The sequence below is a fragment of the Manihot esculenta genome, chromosome 9 (assembly GCF_001659605.2).
Source record: "Manihot esculenta cultivar AM560-2 chromosome 9, M.esculenta_v8, whole genome shotgun sequence".
Taxonomy (NCBI): Eukaryota; Viridiplantae; Streptophyta; class Magnoliopsida; order Malpighiales; family Euphorbiaceae; genus Manihot; species Manihot esculenta.
In genome coordinates this window covers 22841546-22854771 of record NC_035169.2, presented here as the reverse complement: position 1 = coordinate 22854771, position 13226 = coordinate 22841546, and the positions used below count along the sequence as shown (strand labels likewise).

Here is a 13226-nt window from a genome sequence, read left to right as displayed (position 1 = left end):
AGCAAGACATTATGACTACCCAACTAATATGAGGATCAATAGTCCGATAAAGCCTATTAAATAGAACATGAATTAATCTCTTTGTCACACGATATCTAGTTTGAACATAAGTCATGGTCAATGTCAAACTTATAATGTTCAAACTTATGATTTCTCGATCTCCAAGTAGACTGATAAATTCAAATGATATTGATCACACTATCAATTCATTTGAGCACGGCCATGCATTTCTCAGTCTCACTTATCGAGGGGCCCAGAAGATATCTCTCTCATAGAGAGGGACAAATCCTATCTTGATTGTTCATTTTCCTCTACATAATTTCTATTATGTTCAATCATAACCTTTATGATTGTCCGATTAAAGACAACGTTTGATTATGTCAAAACATAATAGTCCTTATGTTGGAAACTATGACAATCTCAAGTCAAAGGATTAAGACATAACTACTTTGAGATTCACTTATGACAATGACCCATGTAGTGATCTTAATGCGGGTCCATCCAATACTTTGTTCTCTAACAAGTATTTATGATTATTGATTTATATCAACATATACATAATCATCTCGTGATTATCAATCAATAACCATACCAGTTATATTTTATTATTATCAATATAATAATAAGTAACCGGGGATGATAATCATTATTATGTAACATGCAAACAAATAATAATGATAAAAACCTCTAAAACGACATACAAAAAAGGTCCAAGATAATGGCCTAGGGCATATACACTAACAATCTCCCACTTGCACTAGGCCTAATCATATGAGTATCTAATACCCATAGACCTAGTGTGCTGATCATGCTTGATCTGTGAAAGAGGTTTGGTCAGTGGATTTGCAATGTTGTCATTTGTGTCTACTTTGCATATTTTGATATCTCCTCTATCAACGATCTCTCGAATAAGGTGATATCACCTGAGTATATGTTTAGATCTCTAGTGAGATCTGGGCTCCTTTGCCTATGCTATGGCACCGTTATTACTATAATAAAGGTCCATAGGATTTGCAATGCTGGGAACCATTCCCAACTCTGAGATGAATTCCTTCAACCAGACTGCCCTTTTTTAGCTGCATCTGATGCTGCTATATACTCAGCTTCTATTGTAGAATCTGCTATAGTGCTCTGCTTGGAACTCTTCCAACTAACAATTCCACCATTTAAGTTGAATATGAATCCTGACTGCGATCTGAAGTCATCTATGTCGGTTTGGAAACTAGCATCTGTGTAACCACTTACAACTAGCTCGTCTTCCAACCCTCCATAAACTAGGAATGCATCCTTAGTCCTTCTAAGGTACTTTAGGATATTCTTGACAGCTGTCCAGTGACTTTCACCGGGATCTGCCTGATATCTGCTTGTTGTGCTCAAGGCATATGAGATGTCTGGTCTAGTACATAACATGGCATACATGATAGATCCAATAGCAGAAGCATAAAGAATCTTATTCATCCATTCTCGCTCATCAGATGTCATAGGACATTGATTCTTGCTGAGATGAATACCATGAGTCATGGGCAAGAATCCTCTTTTGGGATCTTGCATGCTGAACCTTTTCAGCACCTTGTCAATATAAGTACTTTGACTCAGACCGATTATCCTCTTAGATCTATCCCCATAGATCTTAATACCAAGGATATATGCAGCCTCACCTAAGTCCTTCATTGAAAAAGAATTCCCTAATCAAGTCTTAACCTTTTGCAAGGTAGGGATATCATTTCCAATGAGTAATATGTCATCCACATATAGGACTAGAAACACAACTGCACTCCCACTAACCATCTTGTAAACACAAGATTCATCTTCATCAATGAGTAAAAGTTCACGATTATCAGTCATGAGAAATCCATATCTCTCAGGCTGATGACGTGTCTTATCAGATTTGCATGGGACTTGTGTCACCCTTTCAGTCTCCACAACTGTTTGTAGTACTGGAAGTGGTTCTACTGGCGGTTCAATGCTCTCTTGTGGTGCTTGAGTTTTCTCAAGTCGCACTGTACTCCCACTGAATCTCTGAGAGATAAATTCCTTTTCTAAAAAGGTACCATTTCGAGCAACAAACACTTTGTTCTCTTGAGGGAGTATAGAAGTAGTATCCTTTGGTTTCCTTAGGATACCCCACAAAATTGCACTTGATAGATTTTGGAGCTAGCTTATCTGAAACTGTGCATTTCACATAAGCCTCACAACCCCAAATCTTAAGAAAATACAAATTGGGCTTTTTCCCAGTCCATAACTCATATGGTGTCTTTTCAACCGCTTTCGATGGTACTCGGTTTAGAATGAATGTAACTGTTTCCAAGGCATAACCCCAAAACTATAAAGGGAGATCTGTTTGACTCATCATAGATCGAACCATATCTAATAAAGTTCGATTTCTCCTTTCAGAAACATCATTACATTGTGGAGTTCCTGGTGGAGTTAATTGTGAAACAATTCCACAGTTTCTAAGATATTCGTCAAACTCTTGGCTCAAATATTCACCACCTCGATCAGATCGAAGCATCTTAATAGTTCTACCAAGTTGATTTTGTACTTCATTTTGAAAAGTTCTAAACATTTCAAAAGATTCATGCTTATGTTTCATTAGGTAGACATAGCCATACCTACTGAAATCATCAGTGAATGTAATGAAGTACTGATAACCTCCCCTGACACTAATGCTTAGTGGGCCACATACATCTATATGTATTGAGCCCAATAAGTCTGAAGCCCTTTGACCTTGTCCAGTAAAAGGGTCCTTTGTCATCTTACCAAGCAAACAAGATTCACAATCTTCAAATGATTCAAAATCAAATGAATCTAACAAACCATCTTTATGGAGCTTAGATATGCGATTCTCATTTATATGGCTAAGACGATAATGCCATAAATTTGTTGGGTTTAACTCATTTGGCTTAGTTTTCTTAGAAGTTATGTTATAGATATTGTTGTCTCTAGAATCATCTAGATTAAGGACATAAAGGCCATCTTATGAATTTGCAATACAATAAAGCAAATCATCTTTATTAATGGAGCATTTCTTATTCTTAATAAGAAATGAACAAACCTTCATCGTCCATAACAGAAACTGAAATAATATTCCTACTCAAAGTAGGAATATAAAAGCAATTGTTCAGAACTAACAAAAACCCATTGGGCAATACAAGTTCATCTGTCCCTACAGCTATGGCAGCAACTCTTGCTCCAATGCCTTCACGTAGGTCCACTTTGCCCTTTTCAGTTTTCTACTCCTTTTGAGATCCTTCACATTTGTACAAACGTGAGAACCACATCCGGTATCCAATACCCATGAAGTAGAAATAGATAAATTGATATCTATAACATAAATACCTGAAAGCCGTAGTCTCACTACTCTTCTTCTTCTTGCACTCATCCAAATAGAGTTTGCAATTTCTCTTCCAATGCTATGGTTCCTTGCAATGGAAGCAAATTCCTTCCTTAGGAACTATTTCCTTAGGAACTTTTGCCTTGGATTGCCATTTAGGCTTGCCTCGTCCCTTAGGCTCATTACCACCTTTAGACTTGGGCTTCCCCTTATTTTTCATGGGCTTACCCTTATTGTCATTCAAAATTTGGGTAGGCCTTTCATCTTTAAAACATGAGCACTAACTGAATCACATTCAGCCATTTTGCCATCATGCAATGCAATGGTGGTTTCATACCTCTCCTGCCAAACTTGTTGTTGGAAAACCTGTTTGAGATGGACACTCATCTCATAGGCCTCAAGGTGCTCCAGATCCTTCTAAAGTTCTGGGTACATAGTTGCCAACATAAGACATCCAATGTCATTAGAATCATTCATATGCTTCTTATGCTTGTTCTTAACAGCATTAGTAGCATCAGCAGGAGGTGGTTTAGGGACGGCTTCATCAAGCACGTAGGACTTTTCTCTTGCTTGAGAACAATTCTCAAATTTCTAAACCAGTCAACAAAATTAGTCCCATTTTTCTTTCAGTTTATCCTTCTCAAGGATAGATCGCAGTGATAAGGTGGAATTGTTATTAGCAGCTATAATTATCTACAAAATATGCAAATATAATTAATCTAGTAGACAAATTAATATTGAGGTGATAATAATCTCCCACTAAAATATAACCCTCAAAATAATAATATTTTAGTGGGCTAAGATCCATATTTCACCTAATTCTAAGTCAGCTTTGGCATGACGCTTAGAATTAAGTTATTTAGGTAGGTAACCCCTTACCAATTACATCTAATGTAACTCTTAATTATGAGGTATTGACATCATATGTCAAATGCATGTTATACCCCATCTAATGCCTTAGGCCCAAAACCGTTTTGATAGCCTAATTAAGCTGAACCAAAATTAAATAAATGAGTAACCATTACTCATCCTACCTTACTAGGATAACCTAATGCACTTTGCTTTGGCAAAACCTGCATTTTGGTGATCTTAGTCTTGATAGGTTTTTAATATATGGGTGGCATTAAAACTTAAAATTTTGAAATGAGGGTTCAATTTTAATTTTAATTATTTTGTCTTGCATGTGTATATATTATGACATCCAATATGCATACATATATAAACCATCAAGCATAGTATCTCATACTAATGTATAACAAAATAATAAAATTATTTTATATAGTCATTTAAATCTGATTTAAAGACTAAAATAAAATAATTTATTTTCTATTTTCTTATAATTATTTTGTCTTGCATATATATATTATAGCATCCTATATGCATATATATATAGACAATAATGCATAGTATCTCATACTAACATATGACAAAATAATAAAATATAGTCATTTAAATCTGATTTAAAGACTAAAAGAAAATAATAAAATATAGTCATTTAAATCTCATTTAAAGACTAAAAATAATAATAATAAAATATAGTCATTTAAATCTAATTTAAAGACTAAAGAAAATAATTTTAAAATATAGTCATCTAAATCTAATTTAAAGACTAATAATTTTAAAATTTATTTTCTTATTATTATTATTATTTTAAATTTTAATTCCAGGGGCAGAATCGTAATTATGCATCTTCTTCCTTAGAACAACCCTAGCCGCCGGCGAGCAACCAGTCGCTGGCCCCAACGTCGCGCGATTCACCGGCGGACGAACCGCCAGTGCACGGCCCACCGGCGCGGGAGGAGCGCCACGCCAGTGCGCCCCCCACGGTCGCACGACCCCCGGGGATCGCGGCCCTCCGGGGAGCGCAGCCCTCCGGCGCGCTACCCCACCGGTCGCGCGACCCACTGGGTGGCGCGACCCAGAGGTGGCGCTACCCAGAGCGCAGCCCTCCCGCCGCCGCTCGTTGACCCGCAGATCGCGCAACGGTTGCACATCCACGGCCGACCGAAGCAGCGCTAGAGACTCCTTCGTCTTCTTCGTTGATGAGAATCGAGAAGGAGAACAATTTCTCCCCTCGGTCCCACCGGCGATGAGAACGTCCAGCGCCTCGGTTCCAGCTTCCCCGAGAAATTGGGGATGCCCGACCACGATCTCTTCCACGCGACCATCGCGTCTTAGCCGTGCCGTTTGTCAGCCAAACATCGATAACCAGGCATCGCCGGCCATGGCTCAGGTGGCGATTAGGCGGCGCGGGAGTGTTCTTCGTGAGCACAGATTCAATTTTTTTTTTAATTTTTTTTTTTATAAATTTAATTTTTCTAACAAAAATTAAAATAATCTAAATGATCTAATCATTAATCCATAATTATCATGCCTCTAATAAATATATATCACATATATAATATCAATCATGGCATATTTAATTTAAACGAAAAGCACAGGTAGGCTCTGATACCACTGTTGGGAAATCCCTAGATTAATTGCAATCCAATTGCGCAGCGGAAAAATAAAATTTTGGATTTCCTTCCCAGAATCCGAGTGCTTCGTTTAAATCATAAGAAGGATATGAGACTAACCTGTTAATCTCGTAAGGAAGATACACTGGCGGACTGATGGTGCTGCCTTTTCAAACGAACACCCTCTATGGTATCCACACGAACGTCTTCTATCCATCTAGAGTGCTAGCTCTTTCAAAGATGGATAGATCATGTGCTCCACAATCTGCAATCTCATAGACTGGGTTTTCTCAAAACCATCGTCAACTTACTCAATCTGTAGAAGGAGTATTTATAGGCCTCAGTCTTTTTATTTTCCCACAACTCTTTTCCTAAAAGAGTTGTGCTTAGAACCCACTATCACAATCTCACAGATACTCAAATATCTTTATGTGATAGAGTCCTTTATCTGTAACACTTACAGATAGACTGCAGATCTTTTTAAATATTATTATCTCATAATAATAAATTATTATTATTAATAATAATAACACTTATTATTATTAATTATATTAATAATTAATATTAATAATAATAACACTTATTATTATTAATTATATTAATAATTAATATTAATAATTATATTAATAATAATAACACTTTATTATTATTAATTATACCAATGGGCCTTTAGCCCATTAATATAGCACATCAACAACGTTCTTGTGTGTGACCCAATAGGCTCATATTAATTGGCAATAGGCCCAGTCCAACAAGGCCTATAAGTCATAAGTGGCCTCTAGCAAGACATTATGACTACCCAACTAATATGAGGATCAATAGTCCGATAAAGCCTATTAAATAGAACATGAATTAATCTCTTTGTCACACGATATCTAGTTTGAACATAAGTCATGGTCAATGTCAAACTTATAATGTTCAAACTTATGATTTCTCGATCTCCAAGTAGACTGATAAATTCAAATGATATTGATCACACTATCAATTCATTTGAGCACGGCCATGCATTTCTCAGTCTCACTTATCGAGGGGCCCAGAAGATATCTCTCTCATAGAGAGGGACAAATCCTATCTTGATTGTTCATTTTCCTCTACATAATTTCTATTATGTTCAATCATAACCTTTATGATTGTCCGATTAAAGACAACGTTTGATTATGTCAAAACATAATAGTCCTTATGTTGGAAACTATGACAATCTCAAGTCAAAGGATTAAGACATAACTACTTTGAGATTCACTTATGACAATGACCCATGTAGTGATCTTAATGCGGGTCCATCCAATACTTTGTTCTCTAACAAGTATTTATGATTATTGATTTATATCAACATATACATAATCATCTCGTGATTATCAATCAATAACCATACCAGTTATATTTTATTATTATCAATATAATAATAAGTAACCGGGGATGATAATCATTATTATGTAACATGCAAACAAATAATAATGATAAAAACCTCTAAAACGACATACAAAAAAGGTCCAAGATAATGGCCTAGGGCATATACACTAACAACTGGGACTATGTGGTGACAGGTTTATTCTTGATGTGGCTTGTCTGTGATATGGTGCATTCCATGAGATCATCTTTTACTGAGATGTTTTACTGTTCTACTCACTGGGCTATAGAGCTCATCCCACTCCCTTAACCCCAGTTTTGCAGGTTCAGTGTACAGTGTACAGGGACAGTCTAGCAGAGTACAGAAAGAGTAAAGAGATTTGTAATAGCTTAGAGTGGACATGTAATATTAAAGAGATGTAATAGTTGTGTATAAAGTTAGAAATGTGCTTGACTTAGTGATGTATGTTTTGTACATGATCTGGATATGTATATATGTTTTACTGTATGTGAAAAATCAGGCTTAACAGGTATGAGTTAACCCATCTAGAGCAAGCTCTAGTCAGGGGTACAGAGTACAGAGTACAGAGTACAGAGATAGTCCATGCACAGGTTAAGCCTTGGTTCAGAGAAAAGAGTTTTTATTTTCACAGAAAATGTATGATCATGTATGAGGTTTACAGGTACACAGAGAGTATAGCAGGCTTGCTACGGGTTCTGGCGGCCTTAAGCCGACCTGAATCCTAGCGCCGGTGACGGTCCATTTTGGGGTCGTTACACATGGAATGAGCTAAAGATCGACTCTTACCTCTTGAAGATCGAGAGAGAGGCAATCGAACTCGGAGATGGGAGAGATCTAACTCCTTGAGTCTCCAAAGCTTGTTCTAAGCTCACAAATCTCCAAAACCAAGTTAAAACTTGTTAAAACTTGAAAGATTTGAGGAAAATCAACAAAACTAACCATGGGAGAGCATGGACTCACTGTTGACCGAAAATGGGGAGAAAACTCGCCCGTTTCTCGGCCATGGGCCTCTTATAGGTGGCTGGCCAGGCCACCTTCGGAAGCCGAAGGCGAAACCAAAACTCATGCAAGTTCGGCGGCCGAACATGAGGTTCGGTGGCCAAACCTGGAAATGTCTCCATGGTCTTTTTCATTCAAAACTTAATTTCTTTCTTACTTAAAACCATAAAATACATAAAAATATTTCATGAAAACATGATTTTACCCTTCTAGAGGTTTCCGACATCCGAGATTTCACTGGACGGTAGGAATTCCGATACCGGAGTCTAGCCGGGTATTACAGTTAGAGTATGGATCATACTTTGGCTAGCCATTGAATCCTCCAATTGCATTTACTTGCTGGTCATCTTCTTGAAGAATAGGACATTGATCAGTTGGATGTCCTACATGTGCACATATCCCATATGGCCTAAATTACTGAAGTTGTTGAGCTTGTTGAGCTTGGCCTATAACAAGACTTTTCACAGCAGAGGTTAGTTCAGAAATCTGAGAAGTGAGAACAGATGTACTTGAGGAGATGATGAAGACAGGTTAGGAAGTATTTATTCAGAAAAGCTCTTACCATTTCTATCCCAAGAAGTGATTGATCAGGTGGTAAGTAAAATAACCAATCTTTGGCATAGTCATCGAGTGAGAATGGGAATGCTCTCAGTTTTACATGTTCTTCAGATATGCCTTGCGGTCTCATGGATGAACATACAATGTGAAATTCTTTCAAGTGCTTATGTGGATTTTCATTCTCTAAACCTCTAAATATAGGTAGTAGATGTATCAAACCTGTTTTGAGCTCAAAAGGGACTGTCAGAGGCGGATGGGTGATGCACAGAGGTGCTTGATCGCCTATAGGGGCTGCCAACTCTCTCATTGTTCTTTCTCTTGGTATTGGTGGCCTCATTGGTGGATTTTCTGGTATTAATTGATCATGGGCAGCAGGTTGTGCATTAACTTTAGCCATCTCTGCGGCTGCTTGGTGCGGTTCAAAAGGTTCTGAATCAATTCCTACGATGGCAGGCTCTTCTGTGGCAGATTCGGTGGTGACTTACTTCCCAAGTCATCTGATTGTACGGTCAATTTCTGGATCGTAAGGTAGAGTTTCCTTGTGTCTAGATCTGGTCATGAAAGAAAAATAAATTAGTTAAATCAAGTCCCCGGCAACGGCGCTAATTTTTGACTGAGTAGTTGTCGAAGCCGATAAAAAATAACCTTTTTAGTTATCAACAATTTTACAACTGCAAATGGTGGCAAAAGGATCGAATCCACAGGGAATTGATACTTACCTATTTTCCTTATCAAGACCAATAAAATAAATGGAAAGTAAAATAAAAGGCGAGTTTTGAGATTGATTGAGTTAAACTAATACTGAAAGCGATAAAGTAAAGCAAATAATTAAAGTACAGACACTACAAAAAAACAAGGTATCAGTGACGGATTTAGCGACGGAATTTACTTCCGTCGGAAAAAAAAAATTTTGCGACGGAATTAGCGACGGATCAGCGACGAATATTGTATTTTGAGATTTCTGACAGATTTCCGACAGATTAGCGACGGATTATAAAAATATTAGCGACGGAATAAATTCCGTCGCTAATCCGTCAGAAAATGCAAATACTATAAAAAAAAAAAACCCTAATCATTCATCCTCACTTCTGATTTTAGCCGCCCACTTCCTCTCCTCTCCTCTCCTCTCCTCTCCTGTTCTTTCTCCTTACCGAAATCGCCGCCGCCGCCGCTGCCGTTGATCCCGTCACTGTCGCCGCTGCTGAACGCTCGCCACTGCTGGACGCTCCTCTCGCCACTACTGCGTTGCCGCTCGCCACTGCCGCCACTTCCGCCACTGCCTATCAAGTAAGTGTCTACTTTGATTTTTAGTTTCTTTTATTATATTATTGAAATTTTGAGTTTTAATTTTTGAATATGTTATGATATAGTGAAAATATTATTTATTTAGTTATAAATTTGTGTTAATCAAAGTTTATTTTTAGTTTTACTAATTATATTTAAAAAAAAAAAATAAATTGTGGGCAGCTTGCTGCTGTGCGCAGCAAGCTGCTGCTGGGCAAGCAGCAAGCTGCAGCTGCTGGGCACGCAGCAGCATGCTGCGCAGCAAGTTGCGTGCCCAGCAGCAGCTGCGCAGCAAGCTGCTGCCCACAGCAGCAAGCTGCTGCTGGGCAAGCAGCTGCTTGCTGTTGAGGTAATTATTTATTATTTAAAAAAAATTAAATTATGAATTTACATTTATATTATTTAAATATTTATAACTAAATTTAAATTTTAAAATAGATAATTATTTTATTATTTAAATAAATAAATTATTCATATATCACTGATTGTAGATATTTATCATTTAAAATTAATGTATATTTAAATTTTTTATTTATGAGTTTAATTAATTTTATTTTATAATTATGTAGGATAATTTTTAAAAATTAATCATTTTGATAATATTTAAATTAATTTTTTTTATAAGATTATTAAAATAATAAATTTAAATATTAATTAAAAATATTAAAATAATTATCATGATATCTTATCATTATATTTAAATTGTTAATTTTTTGAGTTTTATTAATTTTATTTGACAATTAATTAATATATTTTAATAATTATTATCTTAAATTTTTATCCTTGTAATTTGTGCATTTAAAATTTTGATATTTTTTAACATATCATGATTCACTTTCATTGGTCAGATATTTCAGTTGGAGATGAGTATCTGCCAATTGCAACTGCAAATGGAAGCATTCTGACTTGGTCTATATTAGGCAGTGTATATCCCATACAGTAGTTCTGATTATTTTATCTTCTTTGATTTATATTTTATTGAATGTTTTGGTTGTCCTAGTTTATACACGCATATGCACTCCCACTTATTTGTTATAAAAATGCTCATGGCTGGGTTATTTTGAAGTCAATTGATTTAAGCTTTTCGTTTACCTGATGGCAGGGGAGGATTTGGTAGAGGTCAGTGTCATTCTGGTGGAAATGAAATTGTTACTGGAAGGGCCTGTCCAAAAGGGCTTTATGGTATATTCTGCGAGGTATTTTTACTAATACCATCTTGTCAATTTCTCGTGGACCATTTGAATATTTTGAACATCTTATGATCTTATGCCTGTATAATTTCTAGGACCACTGGCCTTGATATATTATTATATTTATATCCTCATTCTGGTTGCCCTATATTGAGAATCCCATTTGTGTTGAAAAATTATTATGACCAAGGATATGTATTTGTACATCTCTATGCCCAAAAACCTTAGCTAGATCTATAAAATAATCAGTCAAGGTTCTTACTGTTTCTCGATTGCATTTTTAATGTTCCCTTGTTAGTGGATTAGTCAAAGATGCTTTTTGGTTAATTGCTATAAATTGCAAAACAGGAATGCCCTGTTGGGACTTTCAAGAATGTTAATGGATCTGAAATTTATTTTTACTTATTATATAAATTTATTTTTATATATTTTTAAAGACTTATTATTTGATGTTTTATTATTATTTACAATTATTGTTAATTGAAATTTATATATATATTTTTTTTTCATATGTCTAGAAGAACAGTATTATCTTAGAGGTAGAGGGTATGGCCAGCATCTCTCTATGAATGAAAGACATGAGGCAACAGAGATGCAAAAGGAAACACGAGAGCATACTCCACAAGCAAACATATTTTCATCATCACACAACTGTAGATTCTACTTCTCCATCAGATATTTCAGCAAACTGATAGATTTGTTTTAAATTTTATGAATATTGTTAAGTATATGGATTTGTTCTAAACTTTCGATTTTGTAAACATTGTGAAGTATTTGTGTGTATGAATATGAATTATAATGATTATGAATGACTTTTAATTTATATTAAATTTATTTTTTAGTTGTAAATTATTTAGATTATAAGAATATCTAAATAAAATCGAAAAATATTTTGTTGATGATAATGAATATTATTGAAAATATAAATAATATTATTAATATTATTAAATATTAATATTTTCGACGGATTTCCGACGGAACTTTTCCGTCGCTAATTATTTCCGACGGATTAGCGACGGATTGTGCATCACGTGTATTAGGAATTTCCGACGGATTTAGCGACGAACTAGTTCGTCGCAAAAATTTCTGACGAAATTATCCGTCGAAAAAGCCGTCGCAAATTTATCCGACGGAATTCAGATCCGTCGGAAATCCGTCGCTAATATTTCCGACGGACGCCCGATCCGTCGGAAAAAATTAGCGACATGACTTTAAGCGACGGATTTGAGTCCGTCGGAAATCCGTCGCTGAAAGCTTTAGCGACGGATTTTTGACTTTCAGCGACGGAAAAATCCGTCGCTGATAGTCTGTTTTTTTGTAGTGAGGAATTCAATGATAAGAAAAGCTCTAGTTGAAGAATTGGATCCACTTCAGTTGTTGGATTGATCATTGACTGACTCGCGGTTGTCATAGCCGGTAAAAAATAACCTTTCTGGTTATCAACAATTTACAACTGTAGATAGTGGTGAAATGATCAAATCCATAGGAAATTGAAAACTTACCTATCTTTCTTATCAAGACTAAGAGAATAAACTGAAACAAAAATAATCTGAAAGAAAAGTAAACTGAAAGCGGAATAATCTGAAAGCAAAGTTAACTGAAAGCGAGATAAACTGAAAGCAAATAAAAAAAAAGGGTTTTTGAGATTGATTCAGCTAAACTAATATTGAAAGCAATTTAAGTAAAGCAATAATAAAATAAAAGAGTAAATAATAATGAGAAAACTCTAGTTGAAGAATTGGATTCACTTCAGTTGTTGGGATTGATCATTGACACTTAGTTTCTTTTGATTGATTCAATAGATTAGTTATAGAGATGGAAGACGCTTCTCACCACCATTATCTCTCCTTGTGATTAAACCAATTAGGGAACGTCCTCTAATTAATCACTAATCAACAAGTTGCCAAGGAACGTGCTTGGGCCTCAGGCAACAAACAACTGTTAATTGCATTAAGAAATAGAGAGATCTAATCCTAGCTACCGAAACGTATGGTGATATTACTAGATCATGCAACTTCCTTAGTTTTTACACCAAG

General features: G+C 35.8%; 1 long non-coding RNA gene across 1 annotated transcript; it reads left to right on the top strand.

Annotated features, from left to right (window-relative positions):
* Positions 1-9587: 9587 nt before the first annotated feature.
* Positions 9588-12015, top strand: LOC122724708. Its single transcript, XR_006352160.1, has 4 exons — positions 9588-10003; positions 10849-10925; positions 11103-11196; positions 11709-12015. It is a non-coding gene; the product is annotated as an uncharacterized LOC122724708 (long non-coding RNA).
* Positions 12016-13226: the final 1211 nt, after the last annotated feature.